Raw genomic sequence first — 23,749 nt, 5'->3', positions numbered from 1 at the left:
CTGTAGGGCCAAGCCAGGCCCTCTGCCGCCCCCATCACACAGATCCCACTGAGTAGATGTTGGTCCCACAAGCCTGTGAGCTTCCTGGAGGCAGAGACAAGGTCTCATTGGACTCTGTGTCCCACTCGCAACGCTGGCTCAGCACGGGTCAGGACTGCAGTCTGCCAGCGCCAGGTGCAGAATTCCAGGGCCATTTGGGGCACTATCCTGCCTCTGGCCCCTCACTCAGCATTTTCTGCCCTCCACTTGTGCTTCATCTGCTCAGGCGTCACACAGGGGGCTAGAGGAACAGGGAGCCAGCCTTCACCAAAACTCTACTTCGTGCCGGGCATGGCACCCCTCCCCTCATTTAATCCTCACAACATGTTATTATTCTGATTTTATGAAGGAAAGGCATAGAGAGGGATAGTAATTTGCCCAGAGTCACACAACTTACAAGAGGCTGAGGGCGTGCAGAAGGCAGCATATATCTCGGCACCAGTTACAGCGTTGTTAACATCCATTTTGCTCTGACTTAGCATTTTGAGATTTTTTTTTGACCACGGACCTCCTGAATGCTCCCTCGTTTCTGGGCAGACTCTGGCATAGCACAGGGAGAGCAGCCTGAGGACATGGGCCTCCCCAAACCACTGCCCATTGGATCCACGGACCCCAGCGTCCAAAGCCTCCTGAGAGAGAATGCCAAGTTGTGGTGACCAGGGTGGAAAGGTCCCTCGGGGTCTTTGGGCCAGAAAGTGGTCAGCGTTTCCTGTTGCTCAAGCTCCTGACCTGGGCTTCACCATGAGCCCGTGCCGTGAGCTGGGACTGACAGAACGCTTGTCCTTGTGGCCAGAGTGTTGCAGGAGATGTGTCTCCTAAGGCTGCACCTCCAGTTTTTGGTCCCCCAAACCCTGCTGGAGAGAAGCCCTCCCACTGTGGTGTCCTGAGTTTTCGCGGGGAGTGGGGCGAGGGTGTCTGCAGACAGACTATGCCCCTCTGGGCCTGGGGCAGGGGACAGGGTCCTCTCCTGGCTGCCCTGCGGATTCGCCAGCTCCTTCCACTTCTGGACACAGCGGTCTTGGTGGGCCTGGGCCTAGGCTCCTTTTACGGGAGAGCTGCTCAGGCCCTAGCATGAGCCCTGGCCTCTCCTCCCTGGCCAAGGCCCGGGGTCTTTGGGCCCCGCTCTTCCTCCTGGCCGCTTCCTTACTTTGTGCTCTTGGGCACATCACCTGAGCTCTCTGAGCCTCCCCCTTGCCCTCTACAGCACTGTTCAGGGATGTGCTGAGGATGCAGGGAGCTCTCGGGTGAAATGCACCTTCCGTGTCATGTCTCCGTGCACCGTCTATGGTACCTGTGTGGTCAGGTGATGGAAGGCAGCCTTCTCTTTGAGACCATGTTCGCAGGCTAAGAATCGCAAAGGCGAACAGCTGTGGCTCTTGACTTCCTGGTGCTCCCCGCGTGCCAGGTACTGGGTGAGTGCGTTCCACAAATCCTACGAATTCTCCCAGCGACTCCTTCAGGCAGGCATCACCATACCCCCACCTTACAGATGGCAAAACTGAGGCCTTACGGAAGTTAAGTTCCTGCGCTTGGTCACACTGTCTATAAGTGGCGGAGCCAGGACCAAATCCGTTTTCTACTCGAGTCCAGAGCTAAGTTCCCAACCAGTTGGGCTCTCCTGCTCCTCAGTGAGGGGGCGTTGTGAGACTTGGGGAAGTTGTGGGCCCCCAAGCCTTGCTGCCCAATTGCAACCCACCCAGCCCAGCTGCTTTCAAGGCATGCAGCCAGGCTGAATACAAAGATCAACCTAGCACAGGACTGATACAAGGAATGAAATTATTTAAAAAATTCAAACTCTTTAATTTCATTTTGAAAATGAACGAAGAAGCACGAAGTTGATTTTTTTAAAACACGTACTAAAAATATATTAAAATTTAAATATGCACTCTTCTGCAAGGTAGTTAGGAAATGTATCCATAAAAGTGCTTTTAATTTAAATGTAAGCTAGGAAACACTTTCGGTTTTTACTGGGATGATTTATCTTCATGCTCATTTATTCATCTTTCTCTAGACTTTTAAAAAATTAGCTACTTAATGTAAGTAATGCTTGAAAACAGTAAACAATTTCAGAGTATAAGGCAGAAGAAGATTTGTTCCCACTGCTATACCCAGTTTCGTTTCTTTCTTTCTTTTTTTTTTTTTTGTCTTTTGTCTTTTTGTCTGTTGTTGTTGTTGTTGTTGCTATTTCTTGGGCCGCTCCCGCGGCATATGGAGGTTCCCAGGCTGGGGGTTGAATCGGAGCTGTAGCCACTGGCCTACGCCAGAGCCACAGCAATACCAAATCCGAGCCGCGTCTGCAACCTACACCACAGCTCACGGCAACGCCGGATCGTTAACCCACTGAGCAAGGCCAGGGACTGAACCCGCAACCTCATGGTTCCTAGTCGGATTCGTTAACCACTGTGCCACGACGGGAACTCCTCGTTTCTTTCTTTGGAGATGTCTCCTGCTTTTTCTGTCTCCTTCCAGAGATGATTTGTTCAGGCTTTTTTGTTTGTTTGTTTAATGAAACTTTAATTTTGAGATAATTGTAGATTCACCTGCAGTTCTAAGAAATTACACAGAGAAATTTCACATACCTTTTACCCAGCTTCCCCCAGTGATATAATATCTATCATAATCAGAATTTTGACATTAATACAGCCTACTTGGTTTTTTCAGATTCAGTATTACATTTTATATTTGAGTTAATTCTTGTGTGAAGTGTGAGGCCGAGGTTCACTTTTTGACCTGTGGCTGTCCAGGCGCTCCAGTACCATGTGTTAAAAGGCTCTCTTTCTTCCATCGAATTGTTTTTGCAACTTTGTCAAAGATTAATTGAGCCTCTTTGTATGGATCTACTTCTGAGTTCTCCAATCTGTCCCATTGATTGGTTTTTAAAATTTGTAAATATTTTTATTAAACATGTGGATGTTCCCAGACCAGGGCTTTAACCCATGCCACAGCAGCAACCTGAGCCACAGCAGTGGCAATGCTGGGTCCTTAACCTGATGCGCCACCAGGGAACTCCTGATTGGTTTAAAACAACGACAACACAGAGACTGTAGCGCATGACCCACCTGCTCTCTTTTTGTTAACATCAGATCGAGGCTTCTGAGGCTTTTTGATCCCTCTGTCAGTCTGGCAAAGCCTGTGACGTCTTCTCAGAGCAGTGCTTTAAATGGATAAAATAAAGCACATCAGGATACAGAGGAAACCAATTATGCTTAATACACACGTCAAAACAGAGAAATACATTTGTGGTTTAGTAATACATGTACTTCTTTACGAAGACATTAAATAAAATCTATCGGAGGTTCTAATCACTATTAACAGTTTCTAAGGAGTGGTAAAAGCGATATTTTGACCTACTTGCAACGACTGTAAAATGATATGGGAGATCCGTGATTTCTATTGGTGACCAAGTCACCACTAATTCTACGGGGGTTGGTGGCCTCAACTCATAACTGATGGAAATACTGAATGACAGTTAGAGGTTAGTGAAAATCAAGATATAATTTTCCCGCAGCCACGTTCACGGAGCCCATGACTCTCTTGGGGAAGCTCGGTAACCAACTTCAGCGCCAGAGCTTGGAGGTCCTCCCGGCGTCACTCTTGTTGGCACTGAGTAGTGCTTCGCCACATGGATGCACCTTAGTTTCTGGAACCAGGGCCCTGCCATGAGATTTTTAGGTTGTTGCCAGTCTTTCGGAATCACTGCCAACTTAAATTTGCAAAGGTCTCTCGGGCCAAGATTTTCTTCTCAAGCAGGGCCACCAAGCTGACCCCTCCGAATTCAGAGAGACCCTTGGCTGGTCACATATGCAGAGCTGATCTGCAGAGGGCATCCAGGTGGGCAGGCTCCAGCCCACCTTTCCCTCCTTATGGGGTCTCCCACCCTCCACACCATCAAGTCCTTTGTCCCTGCCCCCAAGCCCAGGCTGGGGATTCCTCACCGGCCCCAGTGAGCAGTGAGTGAGCGGGTAGGCGGGCTGGGGAGGGTTCCCCAAGCCGCGCAGCATCCTGTGAGCAGATGTATGGCTCCGCTGTGCCTTTGTGCTCCGTTTAATTAACAGCAGATCGCAAGATGCTAACGTTCTATCATGTCAGCTCTTGCATTTGAGCTAGCGCAGGCATTGGCCTGTCAGTAATTAGCTGCTGGGTGGTGTCTTTTCTTCATCTTTTTTCTTGTTTTAATTGGAATCAGAACATCTTTTTTCTTTCTTTCTTTCTTCTTCTTGGTAGTGGATGAAGTCCCCAGAACACTCTGTGTGGACTTGGCTGTTTTTCCACACTCATGGACAATGAATTTCCAGCTATAATTCAGTTACCCAGCAAACACTGAGCTGCCTCCCAACACTGTCAGCCTCTTGCTGGAGCAATTGCTTTCCCGACTCCCACCACTTGGGAAAACAAGAGATAATAATAACGCCTCCTTCTGAAACGTGTAAAACGTACCTGGTTTGGAAACCCTGGCCATTTCAGAGTCAGACTTTAATTAAGGCAGTGTTTTTGAACATCCGGCTTTGGGATTTTTCTTTTTTTCTTCTCACGATTTGGTGTTTTTTTTTTTTTTTTTTTTTTTTTTCTAACACAGTCTAGTAACATCAGTCATAGGGTGATGTCAGCCACCGTCTTCAACATCAGCAGTGGCCCATATTCTGGTCACAGAGCCAGTGAGCGTCTATGATGGGCCAGCCCTTGTACAGTGCTCTTAGGATAAAGGGGCTCTTTCCCTCCCACCTCCCAGCCTAGGCCCTCCTCTGGCTCCCCACGGCTCCGAGGCCCAGCTCCCCAAGCTGGGCCTACAGGCCCTTCACACCCCATAGTCCAGCTGACCATTCCAGAGTCTGCTATGTTTCTTTGTCCCCGTTGTGCCGGAATTTCCCAGAATGCCTTGCTCACGCAGCATCCTCTGTCTGGGCCACTCCTCCCTTGGGCCTCCTCAGCACCTCCATGGAGCCCACTCTGAGCCTCCCCAGCAAGTCTGACCTTGCTGTCCTTTGATGCCAGGTGTGCCCTGCACTTCTCCCTCCAAGACTCTACTGTGCTCACCTGCCGCTTCTGCGGATTTGTCGCAGGTGGGAATGACATCTGGCTCACGCATCAAGGTCACCGATGACAGTCTCAGTCTCATGGCCAAATCCAATGGTCAGTTCTCTGTCCTCTGCTCCCTTGACCTCCTGATGCATTTGACATCTATACCCCTGGACTGCCGGGATGCTTGGAGCCCAGGAGGGGCCCAAACATGGAAGAAAGGAATCTGAGGGAATCTGGGAAGAGCGCCAACATGATCTGTTATGCAGCAGAGACAGGAAGCAAAATCCTGTGAGTTATGAAGGTGTAACAGTGAGCGGGCTGTGGTGATGGTTGCACAACTGGCAATATACTAAAATCCACTCAATTGTACACTTTAAATAAGTGAAAGATAGGGAACGTACCTTATATACAATAAAGCTATGTTGTTGTTTTTTTAAAAAGTGAGTGGGGGAGTTCCCATTGTGGCTCAGCAGAAACAAAATCTGACTAGCATCCATAAGGACGCAGGTTCAATCCCTGGCCTCGCTCAGTGGGTTAAAGATCCGGTATTGCCGTGAGCTGTGGTGAAGTTCAGAGACATGGCTCCAATCTGGCGTTGCTGTGGCTATGGCTGTCATAGGCCAGCGGCTACAGCTCTGATTCACCGCCTAGGCTGGGAACCTCTGTATGCCATGGGTGCGGCCCTAAAAAGACAAAAAAATAAAAATAAAAATAAAAAACTGAGTGGGGACCCTCCTGGTGAGAGACAGCAACACATACTGGTCACTGAATAAAGCACATGCCCTATCCTATGCCCTATCCTATCCCCTATGTCACAGGGTGCTCACTCCCTGCTGGACCTTCAGCAGGCCATCCCCGCAGCCCCTCTGGCTAGCTGCTGGGTGCAGGGCCACTGCCACACATCTCTCCCTATGAATTGCGTTTCTGGATTGGAGGCACCACTGTGTGGCATACCACGGCGATGGATCGAGCGGTCTGTGTGTGGCCACAGATGGTGCTATTGGCCAACGTATCTGGAAGAGAAGGCACATCTTTACCCAGATTCCAGGAGGACTAACTGAGGCACTGCTTGTGATGGAAGACCTCCAAAGTAACCAACTTGCCATCGTCGCGGTTTCCTGGGAAACGATGCCATTTGGGCAGCATTGGCCTGTGTCATTGGCAGACTGGGCCGTCAGCAACAGCCGCAGCCAGGTCTGCTTTGGTAAATTGAAGTCTGCGTTGTCGAACCTAGGAGAAGCTTTCCCCTCTGCTGAATTACGGACGGAATGTGTCTCCCCCAGATTCAACAGTTGAAGCCCTAACCCCCAGTGTGGCTGAATTTAGAGACAGGATTTCTAAGGAAGTCCTACAGGTGAAAGGAGGTCAAAAGAGTGGAATCCTGATCCCATAGGAATCATCTTTATATAAAGAGACTCCAGTGAGGTCTCCTTCTTTCCCTCCGTGCCTGCGAGGAAGAGGTCCTGTGAGCCCAGCAGGATGGCGCTGCCTACAAGCCAAGAGAAGAGGCTTCGGCACGAAACTACCTTGATGGCACCTTGATCTTGGACTTCCCACCCTCCAGAACTGTGGGTCCTAGATCGCTGTTGTTTAAGCCACCCAGTCTATTACGGCAGCCCAAGCAGACTGGGCGAGGAGGGAGCTAGCTGGCCCCATAGCTCCAACCCGCCAGGGCAAAGCAGAGCTCTCAGTCCTGTCCACTGCCGCTGCCCCCTGCCCCCAGCATCACCTCCTGCCTGCTGGGTGGCAGTGGCCTTCTCATTGGATGCCTTGCCCCTCTTTTCCTTCCCAGCCCCCACGCCATTCTCCATAAACAACTAGAGGGATCCTTAGAGAATATGGATTAAATCAGGTCACTTCCCAGCCCCCAACCCTGTAGTGGCTCTCACTGCTTTTGCCATAAAACCCCAACCCCTTGGCCTGGTTTCTGAGATTCTGAATCAAACGGTCACCACCCAGGCTGGTGCATGAGATAAATTCACCATTTGTCGATGCTTGGTCTACTTCCATTTGCTTGCTTGTTTGTTTTTAAAAATGTGATAAGCACCCATGATGAATCCATTGCTCCAGACAAAAGCCAGGCCCTTGACAGTATCCACCCAGCCGTCTGGTCCCCAATTCTACCATCAGCTCCCCCCACCCGACCACCACGGTAACCAGCACCCTGGCTCCTGGTGCCTCATTCACTAGCTTTCCTTTTTTTATGGCATCACCTCCGTATGTTTTCCTAAATATTTTTTAAAAAGTTATTTTAGGCTGTGTAGTCTTGGGGCTAACTCTTTTCACCGAATATTATATGGCTCCCATGCATTCGTGTTGTTTTGGGCTGCTGCAGCTCATTTAGTTTACCTGCGGGGTGATATTCCTGTGTGGCATCTGGGTTTCTCACACTGTCCCTCTTGCTGGCCCTCGGTGTGCGGCTTTGGCTGTAGGGAACAGTGTTGCTGGGACCCTCACTGCCCTGGCCCCTGCTGGCCCACCTTCTAGCCGTTCCCCTCACCTACCCCATGCCAGCCACCCTGGCCCTGTAGTACGTACTCCAAGCTTATCCCTGCCCCAGGGCCTTTGCACTTGCTGTTTCCTCTTCCTGGAATGCTTTTGCTGGTCTGACTCTTCTTCATCATTCTGTTTTTGCTGCAATGTCACTGTCTCAGATGTTGGCCCACCTGGGTCTGCAGCCCTCCCCTCCTAGGAACTATCCATGAGACCCAAGTCTTCTGGGGGGCTCAGGGAGAGGCTGCTTTGGATGTGGCTGGAGCACAGGGTTGAGGGGGTGGCTTGAGAGAGGGACCAGAGAAGTGGTTTGAGAGCAGATATGGGAAGGCTTCCAGAGTGTGTTAGGATCCGTGCCCAGTGCAGCCAGGGTGCTTCACCCAGGCTTTTGAGGAGGGGCAGCCACCGTATATGCTCGAATAGAAGGCAAGTGGGTATCCCCCCAATTTATCCCTCAGAAAAGAGAGGTTGCCTCATATTTAAGTCTTTACATGGTTTCACATTTTGGGGGCACTCGTTCATTTACTTTTTTTTTCTTTTTAGGGCTGCACCTGTGGCACATGGAGGTTCCCAGGCTAGGGGTGGATTCGAAGTTGTAGACACCAGCCGACACTGCACAAACAGCAACGCCAGATCCGAGCTGCGCCTGCGACCCACACCTCAGCTCACGGCAAAGCCAGTTCCTCAACCCACCGAGCGAGGCCAGGGATTGGAATGGAACTAGTCAGGTTTGTTTCCACTGAGCCACAATGGGAACTCCTTAATTAATTTGTTTTGAAAAACCAATTCTGGTGGGGAATTTATGTGAGACCAAAACAAGCTCTGTAGTTTTGGACTCTTCTTTTTTGTGTTTTTTTGTTTGTTTGTTTGTTGCTTTTTAGGGCCACACTGGAGGCATATGGACATTCCCAGGCCAGGGGTCCAACGGGAGCTACAGCTGCCAGCCTATACCACAGTCACAGCCATGCAGGATCCAAGCGTCTGCGACCTACACCACAGCTCACGGCAACGCCGGATCCTTAACCCACCGAGAGAGGCCAGGAATCGAACCTGCAACCTCATGGTTCCTGGTCGGATTTGTTTCCATTGCACTCCAGTTTTGGACACTTCTGAGGATCGCCTGGAATCCTGGTAGAAAGAGATGTGGCTCTTCTTACTGACAGTCAGCCTTCAGAGGGCTGGGACCTGTCAGCCGTGAGGGCTGCCCGAGGCCACATGGCCATGCTGTTCCCTCGGAAGTGGGGGGGTGTGTAGAGCTCAGTGGGTCCATCCCCCTTGTCTTCAGAAGGGGAACTCGAGGCCTGAGGAGGCGAGGGACTTCCCAAGGTGCAGAGCCAGGCTTAGAATGCAGTGTCCTTGCTTCCTAGAGCTTCAGGCTTTTTCAGGACAGGGAGCCTGGAGGACAATGTGCCAGGTACAAGGGACAGCAAATCCTTCTGCTCCCTTGGCCTCAAAGGCAGGGGTGATGTTGTTGGGGGAGCAGCTATTTTGGAGCCAGGAAATCTGAGTTATAATTTCAGGCTTTGCCCCTAACCAGCTGTGCGACCTTGAGTAAAGCACCTTCCTTCTCTGAACCTCAGTTTCCACCTCCCCTGAGTGGAGGTGATAGCAGCACCCTCTCCGCTCCTAGGAGGTTGTGAGGAGGGGGGAAGGGCTGATCCTTGGATGTGGGAACCAGGGATGTGAAGGGGATGCTGGGGGGGCGAGGGGCAGGGAGCTGCAGAGATGAAGCTGCGGCCTCTCTCTCCAGTGGTCCAAGGGAGGTGAGCCTACGCGACAGCCTGGAAGAGCAGAGACAGGAGAAGCAGGGCTTGGGTGGCTGGGCCGGCTACCCTCCCAGGCCTCTGCCCCACAATTCTGATGCATCTCACCACGGGAACATGTGTTTGCCACCACAGGCCCTGAATGTCTTATAAAACTCACAATTTGTTCAAAAGAATAAACAGCATGAAAGGGGATGCGGAGCCTTCATCCAGGGCTGGCGGGGGCGGGGGGAGCAGCTCAGAGGCTGGTTTCCATTTAAACCAGATTTGGAGGCGTCGGCTCTCAGCTCTGGGTCTGGGAAGCTGTGCCTGGCGCAGACTGGGTGCTTGGCTCTGGCCTTGGATGAAGGACACAGGGCCTCACTTTCTCCACCTGAGAGACCGGGCTAACGAGGGGAGCGTTCTCTCCAGTGTAGGATGGCCGTGTGCAGTGCTTAGATCAGCGCCCAGGAATGAGGCGCTGTTATGCTCACAGGAGGCAGACGCATATGCCTCTGCGACACCCAGACGGATCAGCGCTGTGACAGCGGAGGCCTGACCTCAGGAACCCAGGGAGGCCTCCGAAGAGGCAGAGTGTGTTTCCTGGAGGAGGAGACACCAGCTTTCCAGATATAAATCGAGGACAGGGTGGGAAGCTGTGGGTCCCGGCAGAAAAGCAGCACATGCAAAGGTTCTGAGGCAGGAAAAAGGTTTTCATAACTGAGAAAAGAAATTCCCTGGTGGAGTTTCCTTCGTGGCTCAGTGGTTAACGAACCTAAGATCCATGAGGATGTGGGGCTGATTCCTGTCCTTGCTCAGTGGGTTAAGGATCTGGCTTTGCCATGAGCTGTGGTGTAGACCAGCAGCTGTAGCTCTGATTCGACCTCTAGCCTGGGAACTTCCATATGCCGCAGGTGCGGCCCTAAAAAACCCAAAGGAAAGAAAGAAAGTAAGCAAGGAAGGAAAGGAAGGAAGGAAGAAATTCCCTGAGGCTGAGAGGGCAGGGGTCAAGTCTCATGAAGCAGGGCCGTCTTTAGAGAATTTACCAAACCAGCCTGGGGCACCAGAGAAGGCTTCCCGAAGGAAGTGACACTCAGGCTTGGTGTTGAAGAGTAGGAAGGTATTAGCATTGTAAGGAAGGGAGGGAAGGGTGTTCCAGGCAGAGGGAACAGCATATGAGAAGGTGTGGAGACATGGGAAAGCAGACACAGTGGGTGGGGTCAGCTGGTTGAGGTGAATGAGCCAAGAGTGGCCCAACAAAAAAGGGTCAGATGGTTTAAGAACAAGAGGGCTTTGGAGTGATTGTGAGGCGGGAAGGGAGAGACAAATGAGTGTAAACTGCTCTTTTGAAAACTGGGCTCTTGGCGTTCCCACTGCAGCACAGTGGGTTAATGATCCAGCTTGTCTCTGTGGAGGCACCAGTTTGATCCCCAGCCCAGCACAGTGTGTTAAGGATCTGGCATTGCTGCAGCTGTGGCTCAATTCGATCCCTGATCAGAGAAATTCCATATGTCACGGGGGCAGCCAAGAAAGAAGAGAAAACTGAACAGCTGGGCAGAAATAGGAGGTCGTTGGTGAGGGAAGGGGGGCTGCAGGTGTATGTGGTTAAGATGAACTGAAAACTTCTTTAGGTGCCGACAAGAAAAGAGCAGAAGTCAGGGGTTAACAAACCCAACTTAGTGTCCACGAGGACGCGGGCTCAATCCCTGATCTCATTCAGTGGGTTAAGGATCTGGTGTTGCCCTGAGTTGTGTAGGTTGCAGACACGGCTTGCATCCCGCGTTGCTGTGGCTGTGGCTCTGGCGCAGGCCAGAGGCTACAGCTTTGATTCGACCCCTAGCCTGGGAACCTCCATGTGCCGCCAGTGAGGCCCTAAAAGACAAAAAGATGAAAGAAAAAAAAAAGAGCAGAAGAAAGAAACTAGGGACAGAGGCGGCAGAGAATGAGAAGTAAGTAGTTTGTGGGCCTGGAGCAGCCCTCACAAGAGGGTCCTCAGTGCTCTCTATTCTGGGGGGGGCAGGGGGCCTGGGGTTCTGGCAGGGAGGAGAGAGGGAGGTTGCTGTGAGCTCCGGGAGCGTCTATCGCCAGCAGCTGGAAGAGACTGGCCCATGGGGTCCTCAGTGTGAGCTTTGAATGGTGGAGGCGGGTGGAGCTGAGAAAGGGCCCAGGGGCAAGGCTGGGGCAGCACTAAGGCTGAACCTGAATTCCAACTTGCCCTCGGCCTGCCCAGTGGCCACCTGGTGGCGTTGGGGGTCTCCGGTAGGAGGAGCAGCCAGGAGACAGGCTGGGGGGAGGGAGGACTTCGGAAACAGTGAGAGGCTGACCTCCAAGACCCTGGGCCCCGGGCTGGGGGTGAGAGCCGGGGAGAGAGGTCCTCCTGGCATAGGAAGTGCCCCTCTCCCAAGTAGAGGAGAAGGCTCCAGGGTCCCTTCTGCTCTAATCTCCCCTGACAGTTTGGTCTGGTTGTGTTCAGGAGCTTGTCCAAGGTTGCACAGTGAGTCCAAGATGCATCCAGGCCTGTGGCCCCTTCCGCCACCCGGGATAACCCCCTGCAGCCGCTTGGGACCCCTGGGTCTCCGCCCACCAGCAATTCCGACCCGTCTGCAAAGTGCAGGTGAGAGAGGGCCACGAGGGGGCGCCAGGACCCAAGCCAACCAGCTGCTTCCGCCCAGCAGGCTCCGACCTCTCTACCTAGTATTCTTTTGAAGGGGCTGCAAGGAGAATTTGAATGTTCGCCATGGGGCCGGACTTCTCCCACCCTGGAGAGGATGCAGGAGGCCCAGCTCAGTTCCCAGCGCGGCCAGAGACGTTGGGTAAAGCCCTGCCGGTGCTCTCGGGGCCTGTTGGCCATTGGTTAGTGGTGGGGCCTTCTTCACCTGATTGGGTGTGGGAAGTGGAAGGAGGTGGGCCCACCTGGGGACCACCCAGCAGTGCCTGTGCTGCCCCCCCACCTTTCAGTGACTTGTGCCTTGTCCCACCCACCTGCCCACTGCCCGCAGCCCACGGAGGCCTCTGTTACTGTTCTTCCTCATGGGGCGGCCTCCAGGCTCCATAGGGCTGGAGAATGTTTCCACACTGGCCCTACCCCGACAGCCCTCTGGGAACTCGGGTGCCCTGACCCTGCTGGTGTGGAAACTGAGGCACAGGGAACTGAAGGTCTTCCGGGCCACCTGCCAGGGCCTGGGGCTGTTTCTTCCCTGCTCTGGGAGTTGCCAGGAGGCAGAGACCCCTGGCATCAGAGTTGGGGACTGCACATAGCCCAGTAGAAGGTGGCCACACTGGAGGAAGGCCACGGGCTGCAAAGCTTAGGCGGCCAGAGAGGGTGCCCAGCCTCTGCCTTTGTATAAGTGGCCCCAAGGACTCTGAACCAGGGGCCTCCAGACAACCTCGTGGACACCACTCTGCAGGCGAAGGCATCTTGTCCTGGGTGCCAGGCTGGATGGGCCTCCAAGCCTGGTGGTCATGCGTTCATTCCCCTCCTCCTTGGTTCAGCATGAACTGCCTCCCACTCCAGGCGGGGCCCCTGTGCCCAGGGCGCTCAGAGAGCAAAACCACACCTGCTCTAGCCTCCAAGGGACTCACCGTCTGGAGGGGCCAATACCCACCTACAGGATGACCCGTGCCAGAACCTGGGAAGCTCCGAGGAAGAGTGTTCTAGACAGAGGGACCAGCATGGACAAAAACCTAGAAGGGAGAGATAGCACTTGAAAAGACAAAGTCTGGGAGTCCCCGTTGTGGCTCAGTGGTTAACGAACCCAACTTGTATCCATGAGGATGCAGGTTCGATCCTTGGCCTCCCTCAGTGGGTTAAGGATCCCGAGTTACCGTGAGCTGTGGTCACAGACGCAGCTCGGATCTGGCATGGCTGTGGCTGTGGTGTAGGCGGGCAGCTATAGCTCCAATTGGACCCCTAGCCTGGGAACTTTCATATACTGCGGGCGCAGCCCCTAAAAAAGGAAAGAAAGAAAGAAAGGTCAGGAGAGTGTGAAGGGAGCATGGGCCGGGGCTCTGACCCTGAAGGGCCTGTGCCCTCACTGAGGCTTTGAACTTGAAGGTCTCACACCTGGTCTGTAGTCACCCTTTTGCTCCAAGGGCTCCTACCAGCCTGGGGGCTCCCGTTGCTGATAAACTCAGTGAGCCCAATCCTGGCAGGGGCCCTGGTCCCCCCCCCAACCCCACGCTCTCTTGTTGAGCTGCCCCCATCTAGCGTGCAGGTTGGGAGGGGGGTGGGCGGGAGCTGAGGCTGCAAAAGCAGGCGGTGGGGGTGGGGCGGAGAGGGGTGGGCGGGCAGCAGCTGATTTGTTTTAGAGCAGGAGACTCTGGGCCGCTTTCTAAGCTGCAGCATCAAAGGCTGCTTGGAAACGTGTGCAGAATAAGGTGGAATATTATGGAAATTGTCTCCTTGCTTTGTGGCCCGGGAATTCACGGTCATTGAGAAGAATTTCCCCTGGTCCCATATTTCCCTCGCTTTGAAAGTAACGCTTTTGGATCAAATCAATACAAATCATGGTCATACGTTTCTTCTGAACTCAACTGGCTTCACCAGCCGTTACGTAAATGGATCGAACTTGTTTCAAACTCTCCTACCAGCCTTCGAGCATCGAGCAGCATCGCCTCTTGTGCTTCAGTGTGGAAAAGTTTTCCACTTTCCTGTGACCATGGCTGGCAGCTGTGGGTACCAGAGAGCCACCTGGCAGTAGGGGACTCAGCTCCTCTCCTAACTTGGCCATGCTTGGGTCTTGGGCACACCCTGAGACTGAGGGAGCATCCGAGCTTCACCTACCAAGGGGATTCATTATACCTCCTCCTCATTCATTTTAATTTTTCTCCAAGTACTATAAACACATGGTTTCAAAAAAATCCTAGTATACTACGGGCTGAGAACAAAAATCAACCATCCTCAAATTATGCTATGTCTCAGGAAGCCCCAATCCCAGTTCCACTTTCCAGAGGCAGCTGCATTCCAGCCCCGAAGTTGGGTCCTCCGTATTCACTTTCATAGACAATGTTAACTGCTGTTTCTCGTCTTTTCACTTTGAGATATTGTCTGTGGGCTTCCTGGGGAGGGCAGGAATGACCTGGTTTGCTTCCAGTGCTCCTACCACATCTCTCTCCCTCAAACTCCCTGTAGTTATAGCACATCAATTTTCATTAAAGAGATATTCTGGATTTTTGTTATCATGACTGTGTAAATATTTGTTAATCCCAGTACTGCACTCGGATTAGTTTCTTTTTCTCATCCTTCTGCTGTTTTCTGGAATGTACAGCTGCCTTGTTCTCTCCTCTGTCCAGCTTTCTGTGGCCCTATTGTTAATTCTTCCCAAACAAACTCTCGGATGGCCACGTTCGCCACCACTCCCGAGCCTTGTCCACACTGCCAGACGCTCCGGAGGCCCCGCTTCAGCCCTCTGCTCCCTCTGCATAACTGTCCCCTTGGCTTTGACCTTGGCCTTGGCCTCTCCTGCACCAGCTTCCTTGTTAGCAAGATCTGATGTCTTCCTCCTTCTTGCTTCCTTCCCTTTGCTTAGCGGAGCTGGTCCTCTGGCCGCCTTTTGAAACACAGTGCAGAGAAAATACTTTTATTCCGTAGTCCATGTCTGCAAGTACCTGTATTCCACACTCACCCTGACTTCTAGTTTAGCTGGGCATCGAATTCCAGGTTGAAAGTTGTGTCCATTCAGAATTTTGAAGACTTGGCTCTAGAGCTGTCTGTCTTCCAGTGTCACTCGGAGGAATTCGATGATGTTCTGATCCCAGATGTTTGTATGGGGCTTCCTGGCTCTTTTTAGCCTCCACTTCCGCCTCTGCCTCCTTATTCCTGGTCTTCAGATGTTTTCAAAAGATGTGTCTCAGGGAGCCTCTTTTGTTTCTCTGTTGTCCTGGGCCCTCAAGCTGGAGGCTCACACCCTTTGGTTTTGGAAATTTTTCTTATAGTGCTACTTTGGTAACTTCCTTTCCTTCATTTTTTTCTCTTTTCTCTCTTTCTGGAACTTTTATGCATCAGATAATGACTCCCGGGATCGATCTTCCAGTTTTCTCGTTTCTTTATTTTTTTTTCCTATTCTCCCTTTTTGCCTAGTTCTGAGAGATTTCCTTCATGTTACCTTTCAAACTTTCTGCTTAGAGTTTCACCTCAGGGAGTTCCCATCATGGCTCAGTGTTAATGAATCTGATTAGCATCCATGAGGACGCAGGTTGGATCCCTGGCCTCGCTCAGTGGGTTAAGTGAGCGTGGCTGTGGCTGTGGCTGTGGCTGGCAGCTACAGCTCCTATTTGACCCCTGGCCTGGGAACCTCCAGATGCCACAGGTGTGGCCCTAAAAAGCAAAAAAAAAAAAAAAAAAAGCAAAAAAACCCCAAAAAGTTTCATTTTGCTTCTCTTGCTGGTTTGTTGTTTCAGTTTTGCTCTGCTGCTGCATTATCTGTTTCCTCCAGGTGTTTCTTTTTTTTTTTTTTTTTTTTTTTTTGTCTTTTTGCTATTTCTTGGGCCGCTCCCGCGGCATATGGAGGTTCCCAGGCTAGGGATTGAATCAGAGCTGTAGCCACTGGCCTACGCCAGAGCCACAGCAATGCGAGATCCGAGCCGCGTCTGCAACCTACACCACAGCTCACGGCAACGCCGGATTGTTAACCCACTGAGCAAGGGCAGGGACCGAACCCGCAACCTCATGGTTCCTAGTCGGATTCGTTAACCACTGCGCCACGACGGGAACTCCTCCAGGTGTTTCTTGATTTTTGGTCCCTGTTTTTTCCTGGTGACCCTTACAGGCAACAACCCGATGGGAAGCTGGGTGCCTGACTTCAGGATGGGGTAGGGGGGTGGAACTAGTTGACTGGAAGCTTCATTGTGGTGATCTGGTAGCAAGTCCGGTTTTAGGGGCGAGTGTGGAGACCCATTACTCCAGAGAGGACGCTTCATCCTTCTGTCCTGCAGTGGCGGGTGGGGGTGGGGTCGGCTGCTTGGGTGTTTCTGGGTCAGGATCCCCCCAGGTCTCTGTCTCTGGAGAAGGAACCTTCACCTCTTGGTCTCCTGGGAGTGGGGGAGTGAGAGAGACGGGGAGGACTAGGTGCTTGGCTGCAGCGTTGGGAAGGGGGGGACCAGGAAGTCCAGCAGCTCCCACACTGGCTTTCCATCAGCCCCCTTGTTTTTAATCCATCCCTCAGCCACCTTCCTCAGTATCTGATGCCTCTGAGTCCTGAGTGTTTCTGGGGCTCTGTAGGAGACCCTGTTCCCATCTGGAAGTGCCCCCTCCAACGACATGGAGCTGCCCCTGCCTGGCTGGTTCGTCCCATCTTCCACTGGCTCCTCTCCTGTTCCCACGGTCTTGCTTATGTCTGTCCTGTCCCCTTGAAGGGGTTTTAGGACGAGATGAGATCAATGCTTATAAGGCTCCATCTCCCATTTCACTTAGACTCTCCCGGTGTCAGGCCATGTGGGAAAGCCAGAGAAACACCTTATAAAGAGCTAATATTCACTGCATGCCTGCTCCGTGCCAAGGGCCTTCTTAATGCCATTACAATGTATTAGCTCATGGGATTCTTACGACCACCTTCTGAGGGTACCTACAGATGTGCAGTTGGGCTCAGAGATGTCAGTCAGCTGCCCAGAGTCACCCAGCAAGACCATCCAAACTCCTCAGCTGGAGTCAGAGCCCTGGGGGGTCCTGACGCACTGACCTCTCCAGCCTTCCCCCCTCCCCATCCTTACCTATTGCATCGGCCTGAAGGATCCTAGGTGCTCAGTGCTGGGCTCACCCCACGGCCTCACTCTCACTCCACACCTTTGCACAGGCTGTTCCCCTGGAGAAGGAGCAAATGATTGCAGGAAAGCTTGCATGTAAGAACGAAGACTGCCCAGGATCCCAGCTGTAAAAGCCCCAGCTCACCTCCTGTCAGCTCTGGCCTCCATAACAGCTTGTTTTCTATGTTGTTTCTTTGCAATTTCTCTAGCGATGAGCCCCGTCCTTTAATGATTTTGGTTTGTATAAAAGGTTTCCTGCAGGAAGTTCCCCGGTGGCTCAGCATTGTCACTGCTGTAGCTCAGGTCCCTGCTACGACATGGGCATGATCCCGGGCTCAGGAACTCCGGCATGCTGCAGGCGAGGCAAGAAACAAAAAAAGGTTTTGCTGCAGCATGTACCTGGGATGTCCATACTTTCCTGCCAAGGAAGTTTTTATTTTTTGTCTTTTTTGGCCGCCCTGTGGCATATAAAGTTGCCAGGCCAGGGGTCATAACTGAGCTGCAGTTGTGACCTATGCTGTAGCTGTGGCAATGCCAGATCCTTAACCCACTGTGCCGGGCAGGGATGAAACCCGAGCCCCAGCGCTCCTAAGACACTGCTGATCCTGTTGCACCACAGTGGGAACTCCAAGGAGGATTTTTTGTTTGTTTGTTTTTCTTTTTTTTTTAATAATTAGTACCTAACCTGTTAGTTTTCTGTTTCTGAGGTGAGACAGCTGGCCAAGCAAGGGACAGAGCTGCATACGGATGACAAATGCAGTGCCAGTGGGAAAAATAATAGATTAGTCATTTGGTGCCGCTGCCAAGAGGCACTTAATTAGACTGCATGGATTCTGTCCTCATTAAGAGGTTTATAAGAACAAACTCCGCACACAGACTCTCTCTTTTTCAAATATAATGGCTTTATTGAGATACAATTTACATACCGCACAATTCACCCATTTAAAATGTACAATTAGGTGGCTTATAGCCTATTCGCAGAGTTGTGCAACCATGATTAGAATCAATTTTAGAACATTTTTCTCACCCCCCAAAGACACCCCATAGCCATAGCAGTTAACTCCCTGTTCTCCCTCAAGCTCTCTTGCTCCCGGACAAACCACTCAACTACTTTCTGTCTTTAGGAATTTGCCTGTTCCAGACATTTAATTTTTTTTATTTATTTTTATTTTTTTTTGTCTTTTGTTGTTGTTGTTGCTATTTCTTGGGCCGCTCCCGCGGCATATGGAGGTTCCCAGGCTAGGGGTCGAATCGGAGCTGTAGCCACTGGCCTATGCCAGAGCCACAGCAACGCAGGATCCGAGCCGCGTCTGCAACTTACACCACAGCTCACAGCAACGCCGGATCGTTAACCCACTGAGCAAGGGCAGGGACCGAACCCGCAACCTCATGGTTCCTAGTCGGATTCGTTAACCACTGCGCCACGACGGGAACTCCTGTTCCAGACATTTTAAATCAATGCAGTCATACAGTACGTAGGCTTTTGTGATTGGTTTTTTCACAGCATAAGGTTTTCAAGGTTTGCCTACGTTGTGGCAGCATTAATACTTTCTTTCTTTTCAAGGCTGAATAATATTCCACTGTGCTGATAGATCATATTTTGTTTATCTAGTCATCAGCCGATGGACATTTGGGTTGTTTCCATTTTTTTGGCTGTTGTGAATAAGGCTGCTATAAACATTTATGTATGACATTTTGGGTGGACATGTTTTTCCCGTTTTTAAAGTTTTATTGGGAGTGCCCCGTCATGGCACAGTGGTTAACAAATCTGACTAGCATCTATGAGGATGCAAGTTTGATCCCTGGCCTTGCTCAGTGGGTTAAGGATCCGGTGTTGCCGTGGGCTGTGGTGTAACACGTTTGCAGACACGGCTAGGATCTGGCGTTGCTGTGGCTGTGACGCAGGCTGACAGCTACAGCTCTGATTTGACCCCTAGCCTGGGAACCTCCATATGCCACCGGTGCAGCCTTAAAAAAAAAAAAAGTTTTATTGAAATATAGTTGATTTACAATGTTGGGATAATTTCTGCTGTACAACAAAATGACTCAGTTATACCTATACACACATCCACTCATTTTTCAGATTCTTTTCCCATATAGATGATCACAGAATATTGGCTAGAATTCCCTGTGCTCTACAGCAGGTCCCCGTTGGCCAGTCATTCCATAAACCTCAGTGGGCATATGCCCGTCCCTAACCCCCAGCCCATCCCACCCTCCAACGTGTCCCCTTTGTAACCATAAGTTTGTTTTCAAAGTCTGCGAGTCTGCTTCTCGTCTGCAAATTTGCATCCTTTTTTTAGATTCCGCATATAAGGGACATCAAATGATGTTTGTCTTTGTCAGACTTACCTTCCTTAGTGGGATAATCTCAGGTCCATCCATGTTGCTGCAAATGGCATTATTTCATTCTTTTTATGAGTGAGGGATATTCCATTGTATGTATGTACCACATCGTCTTTATCCATTCTTCTGTCAATGGACATTTAAGTTGTTTCCATGTCTTGGCTACTGTAAATATGCTGCAATGAACATTGGGGTGCATTTATTTTTTCAAATTATGGTTTTCTCCAGATAGAAGCCCAGGAGTGGGATTGCTGGATTTTATAGTAGTTCTATTTTTAGTTTTTTGAAGAGGCTCCATATTCTCCTCCAGTGGCTGCACCAATTTACATTCCCGCCGGGGCTTCCTTTTCTTTTCTTTTTCTTTTGTTTTGCTTTTTAGGGCTCCACCTGCAGCATATGGAATTTCCCAGGCTAGGGGTTGAATCAGAACTGCAGCTGCCGGCCTACACCACAGCCGCAGCCGCACAGATCTGAGCCGCATCTGTGAACTATACCAGAGCTCACAGCAACATCAATCCTTAACTCACTGAGCGGGGCCAGGGATCGAACCCACATCCTCATGGATAGTAGTTCATTACCACTGAGCCACCATGGGAACCCCCGACATGAATATATTTTTAGACAATTACTTCCATATCACATATACTGCCTTGTTTCACTACATGATGTTTCCAGGATATTGAGGGAAGGATTTTCTCACCATCAGAGCTGAATGAAGATGAAAGAGGCTGCCTTGGTGGTAGTGAGCGCCTCGTCAGGGGGAGTATGTAAGCACAGCACTGTTTGCATGACATGACAAGGGCTCTAGTGGGTGCTGTTTATGAGCCTGACTCCCCACCTCCCTGGACTGTAAGGCCGTCCAGGGCTAAGACTAGGCTGAGTAATCTGACTTCCCTGTGCCCAGCTCGGAGAAAACTTGGAGGCAGTTTGATGAATTGATGGGCATCGGCCAAAGGACTCAGAGGGAAATGAGAAGCAGCTGAGTCTAAAGTCTCTTTGGGCCAAATCTCTTGAGGAAAAGTCATTGTGACAGAAGTGTCCTCGCCTGGGCTCTGCCCTTCCCTGTCTGTAAGAATGGGTGTTGAAATGATTTCCCTTCAAGCCCTTCGGAGATGGCCTGGCTGAAACTCTGGGCCTCATGGACAGAAAGTTCTTGAAGCCTCGGGACTTATGAGTTGGGGCTGTCCCCCAGAGTGAGGCCTGACAGCCACATGGGGGGGGGTGTCCACCAGCCAAACTGTGGGCATCCTTGTTATGTGACTTTCTGAGTGCTCCATTGTGTGGAAGGAAGACTCGAGTGGCCTGGCTTTGCGGGACTCCCTGTCATTGGAAGATGAGATGCTCCGAGAGAAAAGTCATGGAAAGATTGACCAGCTCGGAGAGGCCGTGGGTATCCCAGAGCCCCAGCTGGGGGTTAGCAAGCCCGTGAGTCCAGCCTCTGCCACCCTCCTGCTGGCCGAGTGCCCTGGGCAGGCCCCACTTCCCGCTCTGTCTCCCGGCCCTGAGCCCGTGACCCTGTGAGCACATCCAGAGCCTTTGCACATGGTCACGATGGGCTGGTGAGCATTCCTTATGCTCCGGTGCTAAACAAGGTACGCTGCTGAACAGAAAGCGAAGGCCATCTTGGAGGGAGTGGGACTTGGAGAAAGACGACCAAGCTTCGGGTCCAGCAGACTGGGTCTGGTGCTCTGAGCTGGGATTGCTTCTCTCTAGGTTGTTTGAAGAGTGAATGAGTTAACGTATGTCAGGTGGTGGACACACAGACAGGGCTCAAAAAACACCTGTTGTCATGAGCGAGGCCTAAAAGTTGGAGAGACTAAAGCAGGCTCTTTCTTGGCCAAAGGGAGGGAGCAGGTAGCACGGATTGTGGCACATGGCTCCACCTCGGAGGGACGGCCTTGCCTGTGGACGGCCCTGCCTGTGGACGGCCCAGGCCCATCCGCTGGCAAGGTCACATTCTATCTGTCTCTGGCACTGGCAGGATTGCTCTCCTCAATCATCAACCTGCTCAGCGAGATGCTATAAGCAGTACCCGTTCTGGGCATATGTCCAGGGGCCATCAAGAGGGCTCCACGGAGGAAAGTCTATTGCATGATTTTTATTTTTTCCTTTATAGTTGGTTTACAGCGTTCTATCAGTTTTCTACCGTACAGCAAAGTGACCCAGTCTCTCTCTCTCTCTGACACACACATAAGACATCCTTTTTCTCACATTAGAAGAAAATCTATTTCAAGAGCACATTAAATGGACAGAGAGAAATTGAGAGGAGAGAGATTCGCAAAGAAAGGGAAGGTAGGTCCTGCTGCGTGTGGGGCCCTGAGACACCTTTACAGCCCCCTACCCTGTTGGAGGCGTGTGAGAGTACTTGGGGCTGCTTCAAACTCTGTTTATAACAGAGCGATATACACTGCGTTGCTCAGTTATAGACGGAGGCTGCATCCTCTCCCCCCACCACTGTGACTTTTCTCCTGCAGTCAGCACCGCCGCATCTGATTTCCTATGTCTGCCTCAGCACAACCATATGCGTAATCAGTGTTTTCCATTTTATAGTTGAGGACACGGAGGCTCAGAGAGAGCAGGTGACTTGTCTATGGCTGCACAGCCAGAATTCGAACGGAGGTCCCTGGCAGAGAGGCTGGGGTGTTCTGGCCAGGGAGGCGTCTGCCCAAGACCGCATGGGGTGATGAGAGTCCTGAAACCAGATCCATCCCCAACTTGCCATGTGTCCCCAGCCAAGTCAGACCAATTCCCGGGCCTCCAATTCCTGGGCCTCCCCTTGTAGCACGACCCAGAGCTCAGAGCATGAGGAGAAAGCGCAGGGCCTTTGTCTAAATGGGCGGTCCTCGGATGGGAAAAAAAAAACGGACATTTCCTGAGATCCTACTATGTGATGCTATCACCCCATTTAATCCACCCATGAAGGGAGGGTCATTGTCCCATTTTATGGAGTAGAACCCCAGGCTCAGTGAGGTGACCTGCACAGGGGCCCGGTCTGAGCAGATCTGAGGGCCCCGGAAGCCCGGCTGTCACCCCTTGGGGCCACGCCATCTTTTGGAAGCTACAAACTTCCGAGCCTCAGTTTCTCCATCAGGAAAGAGCAGGGGTGCCAGTCCAGGCCAGTCCAGGCACCTTGTAAAGCCAGGCTCCATGGAGACAGCCGCACAACACGCAGCGCTTGCTGGGAGGGACCAGGTCCAGGCCCCGGGGAGCCTGTGCTCCTGGCCTCCCGCCCACGCAGGGCGAATGACTTCACCCTGGGGCTGCCCCCTCCTCTCCCTTTGCTTCTTAGCAGGAGGCCCTGCTCCGCCTTCTCTGGGTCTCAGCCCCCACCCCTCCCTGGGGCCCTGACCCAGGTTGCTCACACTCTCGTGGCAGAGGCCAATCGACCCAAAGGAAAGCTGCTGTGAAGGCCAAGTGACAAACCTCCGAGGATGTGTCAGCTTCCCAGTTTGCAAAGCCCGATCTCCTGCTCTGTCAGCCCCTTTGATTCCCCAGGAGCAGGGCAGGGATGGCTGCCCTATGGCTCCCTTCCTGCAGGAAACAGAGGCTCCAAGAGGGTGCAGGGCAGTGGCAGAAGCAGGCTATAGACTGAGGCTGACTCCCAACCTTGAGATCTCAGCTCGGCTCGTACCCCTCATCCCAGGAGTCTGGGGACAGCAAAGTGCTGGAGCTCAGAGATTGGCCAAAAGCAAGGACATGAGTCCGACACCTGGCTTGGCTGTGTGTGATCTGGGCAACTGACTTCATCTCGCTGGCCTTCAGTTTTCTTATCTGTAAAATGGGGATGATAGTAGGACCTTCCCTGCAGGGCTGCCTGGAGATTAAACAGACCACGCATGTAAAGCACTGACCCCTGGCCTCTAGTAAGTGACAGCCATTAATGTAGCCTCAGGACCAGTGCCCCCAGCCCTTCCTGGGCACCGGGGCCTCCCGGTGTAGCTTTTCACCTACAGGAGGCCAGCCATCCTCCGCTGATGCCACTGCTCAGAGGTGGGGCTCTTTGTTGGTGCAGGCGGGTAAACTGAGTCTCTTGGCAGCAGAGGGACTCACGGGTCCTCAGGGCTCTGGTTCCTGCTGCCCCAGCCTTCGGCTGCCCTGAGGGGCTCATTCCTGCTGAGCCGCTGGGCACACAGCGGGCGGGGCTCTGGCATCTATAGGGAAATTTCAGGCACAGCCTTTCCTTGACTGGGACTTAATTTCTCCTCTTGTCTGTCCCTTGCCTTCCCACCTCTGGGAGTAGAGATGGTGGCCCAGTTGGGGCCCGTCTGACCTCTCGGATCCTTGGTTTCCCCATCTGGGAAGTGAGGGCGTTGGTGAGCAGCTGCCCTACCTGTACCCGCGACGCCCCCCTCTAGGCTCCAAAGGCAGAC

General features: G+C 52.0%; 2 long non-coding RNA genes across 4 annotated transcripts in view; one reads left to right on the top strand and one right to left on the bottom strand.

Annotated features, from left to right (window-relative positions):
* Window positions 1-23,749, bottom strand: part of LOC106510720 (uncharacterized) — a 30,453-nt gene that overhangs the window by 4,615 nt on the left and 2,089 nt on the right. The window contains exons 2-8 of one of the 3 annotated variants that reach the window (XR_014808330.1): window positions 19,386-19,555; window positions 17,179-17,385; window positions 17,001-17,092; window positions 11,712-12,977; window positions 11,354-11,667; window positions 7,199-8,126; window positions 4,232-4,817 (exon numbers count right to left, since the gene is read on the bottom strand). This is a non-coding gene — a long non-coding RNA (uncharacterized LOC106510720). Of the gene's footprint in view, window positions 1-3,098; window positions 3,194-4,231; window positions 4,818-5,073; window positions 5,314-7,198; window positions 8,127-11,353; window positions 11,668-11,711; window positions 12,978-17,000; window positions 17,093-17,178; window positions 17,386-19,385; window positions 19,556-23,749 lie in introns of those variants that run through there. The other 2 variants (XR_014808329.1, XR_014808331.1) reach the window with 2 other exon arrangements.
* LOC146402959 (uncharacterized) lies at window positions 11,015-14,462 on the top strand. Its single transcript, XR_014808332.1, has 2 exons — window positions 11,015-11,242; window positions 11,767-14,462. It is a non-coding gene; the product is annotated as an uncharacterized LOC146402959 (long non-coding RNA).

This window comes from Sus scrofa, chromosome 6 (genome assembly GCF_054392235.1).
Source record: "Sus scrofa isolate SSC_HxYL_T2T_F1_AM1 chromosome 6, Sscrofa_HxYL_maternal_Yorkshire_Landrace_v2.0, whole genome shotgun sequence".
In the NCBI taxonomy this organism is placed as follows: Eukaryota; Metazoa; Chordata; class Mammalia; order Artiodactyla; family Suidae; genus Sus; species Sus scrofa.
The sequence above is the reverse complement of the archived record's forward strand: the minus strand, read 5'-3'. Positions and strand labels throughout refer to the sequence as shown.